The sequence below is a fragment of the Gorilla gorilla genome, chromosome 9 (assembly GCF_029281585.2).
Source record: "Gorilla gorilla gorilla isolate KB3781 chromosome 9, NHGRI_mGorGor1-v2.1_pri, whole genome shotgun sequence".
In the NCBI taxonomy this organism is placed as follows: Eukaryota; Metazoa; Chordata; class Mammalia; order Primates; family Hominidae; genus Gorilla; species Gorilla gorilla.
Window position 1 is genome coordinate 79,487,399 of NC_073233.2, and position 14,493 is coordinate 79,501,891.

Here is a 14,493-nt window from a genome sequence, read left to right on the forward strand (position 1 = left end):
CTAAGCTTAGCTAAGCTCCTTCCTAAACACAGGGCTCCTGCCTAAGCACAGGGCTCCTGCCTTAGCTTCTCTAGGGAGCCTGGCTCCCTCTGACCCTCTAGACCTCACCAGTTGAGGATCAGAGCCCCAGGGCAGGAGCCAGGGCCAGGGGGCATTGGGGGGTGGTTTGAGAGTGCAGCTCTGGAGAGGGGCAGGGAGGGCCAAGGAAAAGCTGCTCGGGGAAGACTGCAAAGAGATGGCAGAGTTAGGACAAGAGGGCCGGGCATGGTGGCTCACACCTGTAATCCCAGCACTTTGGGAGGCCTAGGTGGGTGGATCACCTGAGGCCAGGAGTTTGAGACCAGACTGGACAACATGGTGGAAACCTGTCTCTACTAAAAATACAATAATTAGCCAGACTTGGTGACACCTATAATCCCAGCTACTCGGGAAGCTGAGCCACGAGAATTGCTTGAACCCGGAAGGTGGAGGTGGCAGTGAGCTGAGATTGTGCCACTGTACTCCAGCCTGGGCAACAGGGCAAGATTCCACCTCAAAAAAAAAAAAAAAAAGAGGACAGGAGGAGGAGGGAAGAGAGGGAGCTGTGGGGCAGCAGCCAGGGCCTTAAAGGCACAGGAAAGGAAGCTTGGATTTCCAATTCCAAAGGACATGAAGACAAAGTCACACACCTTTATTTAACCTGCTCCAGGTGAGGCAGGGCTTTGTGTATTTTCCTTGTTTTCCTTTTCCTTGTGTTCAGGCTGTTGTAGAAAAAGGTACGCAGGGGCTCTGTGTGGTGCCCTGTCCTGGTGGCCTTCAGGAAGCATGGGGTGCCCTGGTTTCCTTGGCTTCGTGTCCCCCTTTCCTCCTGCCACCCCTGACTGTGCTCCCCACCTTGTCCCTCAGACCATCCTCCTGGAGGGGCCTGGCCAGGGCTTGTGTCCTTGCTAGTCTCTGGGGAGGAAGACTCTGTGGCTTGAAAGCCTGTCAGCTTAAGTTGCAAGGTGTAGGTGCCTGTGAGGGCACGTGCACAGCCCTCTTGACTGATCCATTCATGTTTTTCTTTTTTGACTCTCTTCTATGTTGTCCTGATGGAGGGGTAAGCCCCTGCCTTCTGCCTTTCCTGCCTTGGACTCTTGCAATTGGGTCAGATGAGAGGGTCCATGTGGTCTGAGAATTCAAGCAATGCAGGCCAGGCGTGGTGGCTCACACCTGTAATCCCAGCACTTTTGGAGGCCAAGGCGGGCAGGCCAGGAGTTTGAGACCAGGTGGCCAAAATAGTGAAACCCTGTCTCTACAAAAAATACAAAAGTTAGCCAGGCTTGGTGGTGCGTGCCTGTAATCCTAGTTATTTAGGAGGATGAGGCAAGACAATCACTTGAACCCAGAAGGAGCAGGTTGCAGTGAGGAGGAGGTTGCAGTGAGGAGGAGGTTGCAGTGAGGAGCAGGTTGCAGTGAGGAGGAGGTTGCAGTGAGGAGCAGGTTGCAGTGAGGAGGAGGTTGCAGTGAGGAGGAGGTTGCAGTGAGGAGCAGGTTGCAGTGAGGAGGAGGTTGCAGTGAGGAGGAGGTTGCAGTGAGCCGAGATTGTGTCCCTGCACTCCAGCCTGCACAATAGAGGGAGACTGTTTCCAAAAAAATAAAAAAATAAAAAATTTATATAGAAAACAAAACACAAAACTTCCTCTTGATTTGATTTTCTTGATCTTGCTTCTCAGAGGTAACATTGGGAAGGGTTGGGGTATACCTCTCCACACCTTTTTCTTTGATTTCTTTTTATTTTTTATTCTGCGTTCTGGGATACATGTGCTGAACGAGCAGGTGTGTTACATAGGTGTACATGTGCCATGGTGGTTTACTGCACCTATCAACCCGTCATCTAGGTTTTAAGCCCCGCATGCATTAGGTGTTTGTCCTTTGTCCCCGACCCCCGATGGGCCCTGGTGTGTGATATTCCCCTCCCTGTGTCCATGTGTTCTCATTGTTCTACTCCCACTTATGAGTGAGAACCCGCAGAGTTTGGTTTTCTGTTCCTGTCCACACCTTTTCCCTCTGTGCACGCAAGCACATGTATTTACACATAAGTGTTTATTGTAACCTTTTTAAAAAAATAAAAATGGAATAATGCTATATTTATTCTTTGGAAAGCCTGCTTTTCAGGCAGCATGTCTTTGACATTGTCTCATGTTGGAACCTGGGTACGACCTTCTTCTCCCAGCAGTTATTCTGACGTGTGGATGCACCACGCTTCGTTTAACCAGCCCTGCACCGATACGTCTTTGGATGGTTTCCGCCTTTTCCCAATCACAGACGGTGTTCTGATGAATTTCCTCGCACACATCACTTGGTGCTCTGTGCGTGCATTTCTGTGAGATGTTCCTGGAGGTGGGCTGTCTAGGTCAGAGGGGGATCTGTGCTTAATTTGCATCCTGTGCAAAATTCCATCCAGTCATCCGGCTCCCCAGGGGCTCACATGGTACTGTCCTCTGTAGACATCATCTTCTGCAGATGATGGCATGACCGCCTCTCTTTCTTTTACTCACACCAGTCTGCACCCTGGTGTCCTGGGGGGGTCCAGCCCCTACCCGCTTGTCTGCCCCCAGTCCCCCCAGCCCCTGCTAACAGGGACTCTGGCTTCTGAGCTTTGGCAGACTGCTTCACTCTGGAGAAGTTTGCTTTCTCAAACATTCCTGGCAATGTTACTGCAAATCCCGAGGCCTGTGTTTGCCTTCTTCAGGCCTCAGTTTTCTCATAGTAAAATGGGGATAATGTGATGCTACTGTCTGCATCCTAGAGCTCCCATGAGGGTTCAGTGAGATCACTGTTGAGAGCACGTTCACAGCGCCGGCCTTGTGCGCAGTCAGAACGTGTGGGGCAGGGCTGTTGCTGATACGTGGTTGACTGTCATTGCTAGACTGTGGCTTTACCAGGGACATTGTCTTTAGTGCTGAGCCCAGAGCCATCCCTAGTACCTTCTGTGCTTATAGAGTGATTGAGTGGCAGGGTCAGAGACTGGGGCAATGGCACCAGAAACAGAGGAAAGAAGTGGGGCTTCTAATAGGTCCTGAACCAGTGGCCCTTGAGATGAAGCCTTCTTGCCAAGGTCTGGGGCTGTGCTGTGTGTTCTAGGCCCGAGACTGGAAGCTAGGCCTGGCTGCAGCCCCGGCTGAGCTGGGGAAATGCAGGTCAGCATCCTGCTTCATTAGGACACCTCCAAGCCCAGCTTAGACGTGGATGCCAGGTGACCCCCTGTTTACTCTGAGCCCAGACAGAGGACAGGGAAGTGTGCAAGGGTGGGGACCCCCTCATCACAGCCCTTGACTCTGTAAGGCATATGGGTTTGTGCACGTGTGTGAGCATGGCCGTGGCTTCTCTGAGTTTCAAGCTCGAGATTGTGTTTATGCAGGGTTAGGCTTGCCAGGTAAAATACAGGAGGTCCAATTAAACCTGAGTTTCTCATTAACCTTTTTTTTTTTTTTTTTTTTGGTGCAAATGTATCCCATGCAATATTTGGGACCTTCTTACCCTAAAAAATGATTTGTTGTTTATCTGAAATTCAAGTTTAACTGGCATCCTGTCTTTTCACTTGCTACGTATAAGAGTTCCGTGTGGGGGTTATCAGTGTGCATTTGTGAGTTCCCATGTGAAGGACTCTCTCCAAGTGTCTGTAGGTGCCAGGATGGAGATGGACAGAGAAGATCTTCTTGGGCTGCTTTAGTGGTACCTAGAGGCTGTGGCATTGGACACTTCAGCCCCAGGGGCCTGGGCAGCACTGTCCAGCACCTGCCTGCTCCTGTCTTCTTCACGGGGGCTGACTTCCCTGCCATCTCTCTCCAAATACGGTAGCAAGAGCTATCCCATCTGCCCCCATCTGGAGCTCGGCTGCCCAGCCAGACAAGATGGCAAAGAATGTGCAGATGGCTGCAAAGCTTTCCCCAGCTCCTTCTGCAAGGGGTCTGCAGATGAAACGGAAGCCCTCATCCTCACCGCCTCCCCCTTCCAAAAAACCCAGGCAACAGCCACCTCTGAATGCTGCTTTAGAAGCTTCTCCCTCCTGGTGATTAAACCACCCCAAACAAATAAAGCACTGCATTTCCACCATAGGCTTGTTCACATGCACGCAGCCAATTGTCTTGGATCCGCCTGTGTGCCTGATTCATCAGGGTGAGGGGTTCTCCTCTGAGGTGCTTGCAAAGAGCTGCTTAACTTTCATCTGGAAGACTCTGTAGAAAGCAGGCCCAGCTTTGGAAGAAAGCCCTTTCTCCCCCTTTAGCAAATTCTGTGTCATTCTTTTTTTTTCTTTCTTTTTTGAGACAGAGTTTCACTTTTGTTGCCCAGGCTGGAGTGCAATGGTGCAATCTCGGTTCACTGCAGTCTCTGCCTCCCGGGTTCAAGCGATTCTCCTGCCTCAGCCTCCTGAGTAGCTGGGAATACAGGCACCCACAACCATACCCGGCTAATTTTTTTGTATTTTTAGTAGACAGGGAGTTTCACCCTGTTGGCCAGGCTGGTCTCGAACTCCTGACCTCAGGTGATCCACCTCGGCCTCACAAAGTGCTGGGATTACAGGTGTGAGCCACCATGCCTGGCTGGTATTCTGTGTCATTCTGGATACTTATCATGACTTCAAGCATCCAGGACTCTGTCCTGGGTATCCTGAGCCTGAGTGTGTATGTGTGTCCAGCTGGCATGGAGGTTGTCTACAGGCAGGTTGAACTTGGCCTCTGAGTCCATGGCAGCCTCACATGGGAAATACCACCAAGGAGCCTCATCCTGTGCTTTTAGGAGATAGTTTCTATTTAGTCATTGCTGAATCTATTACAGACAGGGTCTCAATTTCTTGCAAGTCCTGTATGAGGTGGGTGCAATGACTATCCACATGTTCACTTGTTCTCTCTGGCCTCTTTCAGGCTCTTCCACTTCCTTTGCTCTTTTCCTGCCACAGGGCCTTTGCACATCCTGCTCTTTCTGCCTGGAAAGATTTTCTCTCTCCCTGCCTCTTCACCTGGTCACAGTCTCATCTGACAGTGGAGTCACTACATCCTCAGGGACGCCTGGCCACACTGACTCAGTCACAGCAACCCCCTGTTATCTGCTTTCATGATGCCAGGTGCCTCTCTGTGGTAGACACTAGCTCAGCTATGGATTCCTATTTCTGTGCATGTCATCCTTCCCCTTCAAGACTGTGGTCACCATGAGGACCAGGGCCATGCCTGTTCCTGATTCTCATTTGTGTCTCTGGTGTTTAGTATATGCTCACCTAGAATTTGATTAATGAATGATGTCATACCCATTTTACAGATGAGAAGTTGAGGCTCAGGAACATTATGTAACTTGCTCAGTATTAGGTAGTGATGGTTTGAAGCCATCTGGCTGTTCACTGGGTACACACTCTTAACCAATTTACTATGGTTCTTCTCTCATGGTAGCTCTCCAACAGCAGGAGTGAGAGACAACTTTAGGACAGGTGTAACCAGAATCCCAGGGGTTATCCTAGAAGGTGGTGTCAGGAACATGCTTGCCTATGGGCCTTCTTACTGTATTGCATAAAATACTCAGTTTTTCTGACTCGCCTTTAGTAAAGACCTTAGCAATATTTGAAGCACAGTTGTCAATAGGAAAGGGTGGGTGTTTATACTTTTTTAAAAGGGAGTCTATATCATATTTATCTTGTGGTCTGCCATGCCCCCCTGATCTTCTTCAGCTTCAGTTATGCAAAATTAACACTTCTTCTCTTGACTGCCTCTCTCTTACCTGTTCAGTTTCTTTTCTGTGTTCGAGATTGCTTAGAATCTTTCCCCATTACTACAGCCTGCTTCCCACCTGTATCCCCCAGCCAGCTTGTTCTGGATTTTGTCAACAACAGTTCCAGCGTTTAGTGAGGGCTGGAGTGAAGGAAAGCCTTGGAGAAGGCTGTGTGATGAAAGGTGAAGATACCTAATGGGCAGGCAGTCATCAGGGTTAATTCAAAGGCTGGAAGAAGGGCTGACCTGGAGGACTGGAAATGTCTTTGAGCTGAAGGTCATGTGCAGGTGGAACGAAGAGGGTGAGCCTTTTGGGGTGAACTGCAAGTATTTGATAAGATCCCTGTCCCCATGGTTGGGGAAGTCTTGATAAGCATCCTCAATGTGATGGGGGGTTAAGGAACCCCTGGCTCTACCTGCCCAGCATGGCAGTAACATGACCCACCCAAGTTATTGATTATTGTTTGCCCAGCTGTCATCAGCTCAACATCTTCTGTTAGTTATAGCTGTAATTTGCATTAGTTGTCAATGCCAGTTTTGACTTTCCTAGTCAATAAAGTGTTCTGAGAGTGGTGACTAAGGCTGAGCACTACCCATAATCATGAGTATTACAGAGGCAAGCCCCCTTGCCCACCCACCTGCAGGTGATGAGACACCCTAGGATATCACTCAATTCTTTGGAGGACCCCGAATAAATGCTCAAGTCCATCTGTTCATCTGTCCGTCCATCCATCCACCCTTCCTTCCATCCATCCAACCATCCATCCATCCATCCATCCATCCATCCATCCATCCATCCATCCATTCATCCATCCATCCAGACATGCATACATCCATCCACCCACCTACCCATCTATCCACCCACCCACCCATCTATCCAACCCACTCTCTTATGCACCCAACTATCATCCACCTACCCACCCACCAACCCATCTATCCATCCACTCACCCATGCATCTATCCACCCATTCACTCATCTGCCCATCTATCCACCCACCCGTCCATCCATTTATCTATCCCTCCACCCCCTCACCCACTCATCCATTTCTCCCCCCACTCAGCCATCCCTTCACCGACTCAACCATCCACTCATTCATCCACCTGCCTGTCCACCCATCTTTCCGTCCACCCATATATCCACCCACCCACCTATGTATCCATCCATCTGCTTGTCCTTCTGTTCATTTATTCCACAAAGACTCGTTAACCACCTGCTAGATTCTGGGGAGGTACCTGCTCTAGTAATTGAGAACACGGTCTCTAGAATATGATTCCCTGGGCTCAAACTGAGCTGCCTCCTAGCTAGCTGCTTTGGTAAGTTATAGAAACTGTGCTTTGATTTTCTTATCTGAAAATTGGCTATTAATAGCTTCTACTCTTGCAGATATAGTGAGGATTAAATAAGATGTCACGTTAAAAGTGCATCATCGACACTCAGTAGAGATTAGGTTTTACCATTCATTATTATTCTTGGCAGATGCTGCAGATAACGTGGAGAGCATACGAAAGACACACGTTTGAACCAATAGTGACATATGGGTGCTAAGTTCTGCAGTAGGGGAAGGGCAGAGAGCCATGGAGAGGGCCTGGCCCAATCCTGGAGCCTCAGAAAAAAGTTCCTCATTGAAATGCTGTTTTAGCTGAGACTTGTGGGATCGGTAGTAGTTGGAGATCCCAGAGAGGATGTGACCGAGTTAGCCAGGGAAAAATTTGGTCCTGGCACCCATGGCAGAGTCGAGTGATCCAGTCCTTCTGTCTCCTCTGGCTGGAAGTCCACCAGATCTGGGAATGTCAAGTTGGGGGAGTGGCTGACAATGATCATGACCTTCACCTGTCCTCACATGTCCTCTGTGTATCTGCAAAGCCTCTGCCTCAGTCTCCTCTTCTGGAAAGTGGGATTGGAAACCACATCTGCTTCTCTCCCAGGACTGCTGGGAAGACAAGATTAGATGGCAGGTGAGAGCACTTTGATAATGAAAACATTCTGCTATTTGAATGCAAGGTGTTCTTCTTTGCCTGTGATGTTTCCTAATCTGTGAACTCATACTGGACCTCGAAGCTGTCTATTAAAAAAAAATAGCAAAGTGGCTGTGCAGGGTGTCTCATGCCTGTAGTCCTAGCACTTTGAGAGGCTGAGGGGGGCGCTGATCACTTGAGACCAGGAGTTCGATACCAGCCTGGCCAATATGTGAAACCCCATCTCTACTAAAAATACAAAAATTAGCCAGGTGTGGTGACATCTGCCTGTAGTCCCAGCTACTCAGGAGGCTGAGGCACAAGAATCATTTGAGTTCAGGAGGCAGAGGTTGCAGTGAGCTGAGATGGCACCACTGCACTCCAGCTTGGGCGACAGAGCGAGGCTCTGTCTGAAAACAGAAAAAAAAAAAAAAAAAAAAGCAAAGTTAACACTTCCCCCATCTCTCCCCTAGGGGAGGCAATTTGTCAAAGATTGTTGTTGGATTTTACACACAGGGAAATCTAAGGAAGGTGTGGAAACCAGACCAGGACTCCAGACTCTGGTCTCCCTGTTTACAGGGTCTTAAATGGGGGAACCACTTGGGTTCTTTCCACAAGATTGCTTTGTAAAAAAAACAAGAAACAAACAAACAAAAAACTCAAAAACACAGCCCTGACCTACATATTCACAAGGGACCTTAGACAATATCTGCAAACAAAAGTGAGTGATGAGTTGAATCTGTCGTCTTTACAACTAAGACAGCTCCAGAGTTGAAGCAAGTGGAAATATCAATAGAGACAGAGATTTGGGCAGGTTTTGCCAGTTACAAACTACGAGAACCTGGGCAGGTTTACCTCTCTGAGCTTCTGTGACCTTGTAAAATAGGCTGCATTGCACTAAATGTGCAGGAGGAATCCCAGCATCCTCCTGTGCACAAGGCTGGTTTCTTCCCATGCTTTTCCTTGTTCTGTCTCTCTCCTCCTCTCCAAGAGATGAATACATTTGGACCCAGTAGAGGCCTATGTTTGCAAAAGCTCGCAGGTGATTCTCATGCAGCCAGCCTGGCTGTGGCACTGAGCTCTTGGACACTTCTGGAGGCGCATTTACTAGTGAGGAAGGTCACTGTGTGTGAAAGGCATGCTTCATCTTCCATTCTTTTCTTCCATGAAGCAAGGCGCATGGGTGGACTGAGCTGGGAGAGTCCACAGTGTCAGCCTCCCCCACACTTCCCTCCCTCCTTATTCCTTGTGTGCTATGCTTTGTCTTGATTTCCTGTACTCTGCACCAAGCCAGGAGATGGTAAGATCTCAAAAAAATCATTTTTTGGGGAAATGGGATCAAGAGGGTTTTTGTTTGCTTGTTTGTTTGTTTCAGACAGGGTCTGTCGCCCAGGCTGGAGTGCAGTGGCATGAACTTGGCTCAGCTCACTGCAGCCTTGACCTTCTGGGCTCAGGTCATCCTCCCACCTCAGCCTCCTGAGTAGCTGGGACTGCAGGTGCACACCAACATGCCTGACTAATTTGTCTATTTTTTGTAGCGATGAGGTTTCACCATGTTGCCTAGGCTGGTCTCAAACTCCTGGGCTCAAGCAGTCCTCCATCCACCTCGGCCTCCCAAAGTGCTGGAATTACAGGCATGAGCTGCTGTGCCTGGCCAAGGTTTTTTTTATTATTATTATGAAAAATTTTCAATATTCATAAAAGTAGAGAGACTAGTTTAATGAGCTATCATATACCCATCACATAGGTTTAAAAACTATTAACGTTTGCAATATTTACTCCATTTGTTTTTCTGAAGTATTTAAAAAATAGTTTACAGTAGTTATGTAATTGCATCATGATATTCACCCCTATGTAATTTGCTTTCCCTCTAAAAACATGAGGGCATTTTTTATATGATCATTGTCATACCTAATCAAATTACCAGCAATTCCTTAATATCCTCTAAGATCAAGTTTACATTCAGATGTCTTTTCCTCAAAATGTCAATTGTGATTATTTTTTTCTTTGAGCAAAGATAATAAGATCTCAAGATTTAATGACAGAGATTTCATGTTAGCCCTGATGTCTAAGCTCTGTGGTCCATTGTGGCTTTACTTGAAAGTCTCAGGCTAGGCGTGGTGGCTCACACCTGTAATCCCAGCACTTTGGGAAGCCAAGGTAGGTGGATCATGAGGTCAAGAGATCAAGAACATCCTGACCAACATGGTGAAACCCTGTCTCTATTAAAAATACAAAAATTAGCCAGGCATGGTGGCGGGAGCCTATAGTTGCAGCTACTCAGGGGGCTGAGGCAGGAGAATTGCTTGAACCCAGGAGGCAGAAGTTGCAGTGAGCTGAGATTGAACCACTGCACACCAGCCTGGGTGGCAAGAACGGGACTCTGGGAGAAAAAAAATCTCTCACTGTGGTCTCATAATAAAAGGACACTCCATTTCCCATCTGGCCCCTGCTCCTTAATGTTAGCCCCCTCCTGTGGGGAGGAGGGGGTGACCTTCAGCACAGGTTCAAGCATTTCCAGGGCTGGCTCTGATCCCAATAAAGCCCATCATCATGAATGAATGCTTCCCTTGCAGGTTACTGTAAGTATTGTAAATAGTGCACGTGGAGCGTCCTCGTGATGCCTGGGATGGTAGTTAATATTTATAGGTTTCTTTTAGTGCCTTTTTTTTTAGTGTTTTCTATAGTTCCATGTTTCTACAACCCTTAGGAACATCAGAATCATGTGTGTGTGGGTGCTTATTAAATAAACCAGTTCCTGGAGTTCACTCCCAGTGACTCCCAGTCTGATGATTAGGGGTTCAGCTAGGACCTATGTTTGCAAAAACTCCCAGCTGATCTCATGCAGCCAGCCTGGCTCTGGCTCTGGCTCTGGCTCTGGGAGCTCGGTGGGAACTAGTCTTTGGTGCTATTCTGCTGAAACTTCAATTTGGGCTCTTTGACTCCGTCTTGTATTGTCATCACTTGTATTCAGGTCTGTTCTTCCCCTGGATTGTAAACTCCTTGATGTCTGGGTCATCTCAGCTCATGAGCTGAGCTTTCAGTGGGTGCTCAGTGGAACAGGTGCTGAATGGAGTCAGGCTCTAGGGAGGCCAGCGTGTGTTGGTAAGTGAGAGACAAAAATCATTTTAAAAAGAATCTTTTTGCCCTTCAGTTGTGTTTGCCATGAGATAATGTGATTTACTCTAGTGGAAGCCAGTGCAGCTTAAGTGGAGGTCTTGCCCTGAAATGGAGCCAGGTTATGGATCAGCAGATCTGCCAAAAGCATTTTGGGGGAAATGTTTCTGTGTCACCCTCAGTTGATTGAACTCAAGTTTTCACTCCCGTTTAACACCACGTGGGGGCCATTCTGACTTCTGTGGAGTGGGTATGATCAGATCTTCTGTAAAAGTGTAAGTGAGGAGGCTGGGCACGGTGGCTGACACCTGTAATCTTAGCATTTGGGAGGCTGAGGTGAGCGGATCACTTGAGGCCGAGAGTTTGAGACAAGCCTGGACGACATGATGAAACCTCATCTCTACTAAAAATACAAAAATAAGCCAGGCATGATGGTGCATGCCTGTAATCCCAGCTACTCAGGAGGCTGAGGCAGGAGAATCACTTGAACCTGGGAGGTGGAGGTTGCAGTGAGCTGAGGTTGCACCACCGCACTGCATTCCAGCCTGGGTGACAGAGCGAGACTCTGCCTCAAAAAAAAAAAAAAAAAAAAAGTGTACGTGAGGAAACTGGGATTGAGCTTGGGGATGTTGGGGGATGGAGGTACTTCATCTACTGAACAAAAAGTATGGGATACCAATGCTGGAGGAAGAAGCATCATCCTTAGTTTCTACTAACTCAACCACGCATGAGATGGGTACTTGGTGTCCAAGAGAAAAGCCTCTTTTTAGGTCTTCAACCTTGATCAAACCATTTCTGAATTCCTCATACACATATAATAAGGTGCTATGAGTGGTACTGATTGGATAATCTTTCTGTCATTTCCTGTGCTAGGAAGGAAAATACATGTACAGCCAACTTCCTTGAGGGTTCGTTCTTTTGCATCAGGGTGTCTCAAACTCCTGCCCTTAAAACACCTGTAAGAGAATCATCCAGGCGGCTTGCTCGCTCTGCATGCAGATCCTTTAGAATCAGAGTCAGAATCCCTGGGGCTGGAGCCACAAAATGAAATGACATTTCAACAATTTGTCATCATGCGAGAGAGAATAGGTATTTGAATACCTATAATACAAAGTAGATTCAAAAAGAATGACTTGATTATTTTAAATGTTGTGTTTTAAAAAATTTAATACAGGAAAGGCTGGGCGTGGTGGCTCACACCTGTAATCCTAGCACTTTGGGAGGCCAAGGCGGGTGGATCATTTGAGGTCAGGAGTTCAAGACCAGCCTGGCCAACAAGGTGAAACCCCATCTCTACTAAAAATATAAAAATTAGCCAGGCAGTAGTGGTGCTGCGTGCCTGTAATCCCAGCTACGGGGGAGGCTGAGGCAGGAGAATTGCTTAAGCCTGGGAGGCAGAGGTTTGGTGAGCTGAGGTCGTACCACTGCACTCCAATGTGGGTGACAATTGTTTAACCACCACCAAAATGGGTTCTGAGTCCAAATATTAATATGAAGGACATTGGTGACATTGCCTCAAAAAAATTAATACCGAAAAGTACAAAAAGGGAGAGAAATCACCCCAAATCTCATGACCCCAAGAAATAAACCTCCTTAATATTAAGTGAACAGCATTTCTTGCTATGCACAAAGATGGCTAGAGACATGAACAGATACTTCCGATCACACAAAATGAGATTTTAAAAACAAGAAGTAGCAAATTGAATGCTGTGTAAATTTATCAGAAGAAAAAGAAATGGAAGTGAAACTGAACGAACTGGTCAATCAGATAAATGTAGTTTTTCCTCACTAGAAATCAGTTTCTAGAACATCTAAGAAATCAAAGATGATGAAAAATATTAAGATGTTTTATATATATGTAGAAGTCTTTACAGTTGACTGATCATCTCATGAAAAATTTGTACAGTCACTGCAAATAAATCATTGCAAAATCTTTACTCCTTTTGCTTTTTGCCAGTACTGACATTGGCCTTTGCAGTCTCTTGACTTCATTCTGCCCTTGCATTCCTTTTGCTGTTTTCTTGAGGTCGTCTTCTTCTCATGCCAGCCGTGTCTTGCAAGTCTATGTTTGAGTTCATTTTTCTTTGCACAATTCAAAGAACCAGATAGCATGCCAAAGCCCATTATTTAACCACCACCAAAATGGGTTCTGAGTCCAACTATTAATATGAAGATAACACCCATTGTGGTCTTGTACATTTTGTTGCCTTCCTGCGGTGAAGGACATTGGTGACCATTTGTTTCCTCTGGAGCGGTCGATTGGTCATGAACTTCCTGGTCCAGATAGTTACTGTGTCATTCATCATGGTGGTTGATCCTCAGGTAGTTAGGGAGGAAAATAAACAAGAAGTTGTATATTTAAAACCACGTTTCAATTTTAGACCTGATTAATTGACTTAATAAAGGGCATTAGCACTTCTATTTCCTACAGTCCCTCACTTTACCTCTGGAAACTAGTTATTTCTAGGTTGTTTTATGTTGTTAAGGTTGACCACCTTTTCTTTCTGTTCTGCAATCATAGTCCTATTTTTAAATGGATTCACCTCTCATCATTAGCCTTTTGTCATGGTCATTCAATTCACAAGTTGCTTATTTTTTAATTTCTTGGCTGACTAAATTTTATTATGAAGACTTTTTTTTTTAAGAGCTCAGAAATACTGTATTCTTTAAGTTCTTGAATATGTGATAGTGTCTTTTGCCTATTTTGGTTGGGCAATAATTTAGCTGGCTATAAAATTCTTGGATTATACTCTATTTCCCTTAGAAATTATAGGCACCCATCCACTGACATTTCATTGTGCTTTCTTTCTTTTTTTTTTTTTTTTTTGAGATGGAGTCTTGCTCTGTCACCCAGGCTTGAGCGCAGTGGTGCGATCTTGGCTCACTGCGAGCTCTGCCTCCTGGGTTCACACCATTCTCCTGCCTCAGCCTCCCGAGTATCTGGGACTACAGGTGCCTGCCTCCATGCCTGGCTAACTTTTTCGTATTTTTAGTAGAGACGGAGTTTCACTATGTTAGCCAGGATGGTCTCGATCTCCTGACCTCATGATCCACCGGACTTGGCCTCCCAAAGTGCTAGGATTACAGGTATGAGCCACTGTATGAGCCCAGCCTCATTGTGCTTTGTACAAACCCCTTTTCCCTGGCCTCTTCCAGCTTGTCTTCTTCTCTCCGAGTAGTTTCTTCATGAAGGGGCCATGTGCCATATTCCATGAGATATTTAACACTCAAAGAAGACTTCTTTTATACTCTTGATAATTTGTCTGGGAATCACTGTCTTGATTTATAAGGGAGTTTGTAATAAATACAGTAAAAGAGAAACACACAACATATTTTGAGACATCAGAGAAGGGAGAAACCAATTCTATTAATATTTGGGGTTAGCAGGGAAGGCTTAGTTAAGAGGTAACATTTGAACTAAGCCTTGAAATAAGGGAAGGATTTGTACATACAGTAATGGGGAGAGAGTAGAAGCAAGACATGATGGTTAGTGTTATGTATCAATTTGACTGGGTTGTGGGTGCCCAGATATTTGGCTACACATTATTCTGGGTGTGTCTCTGAGGTATTCTGGATGAGGATAACATTTAATTGGTAGACTGAATAAAGCAGATTGTCCTCCCCAATATGGGTGAGCCTCATCCAATCCACTGAAGGCCTGAACAAAACAAAAAGGTAGAGTCACAGAGAATTTGCTCTT

General features: G+C 46.5%; 1 pseudogene; it reads right to left on the reverse strand.

Moving 5' to 3' along the window:
* Positions 1–12,727: 12,727 nt before the first annotated feature.
* On the reverse strand, positions 12,728–13,096 carry LOC101125658 (small ribosomal subunit protein eS24-like; annotated as a pseudogene).
* Positions 13,097–14,493: the final 1,397 nt, after the last annotated feature.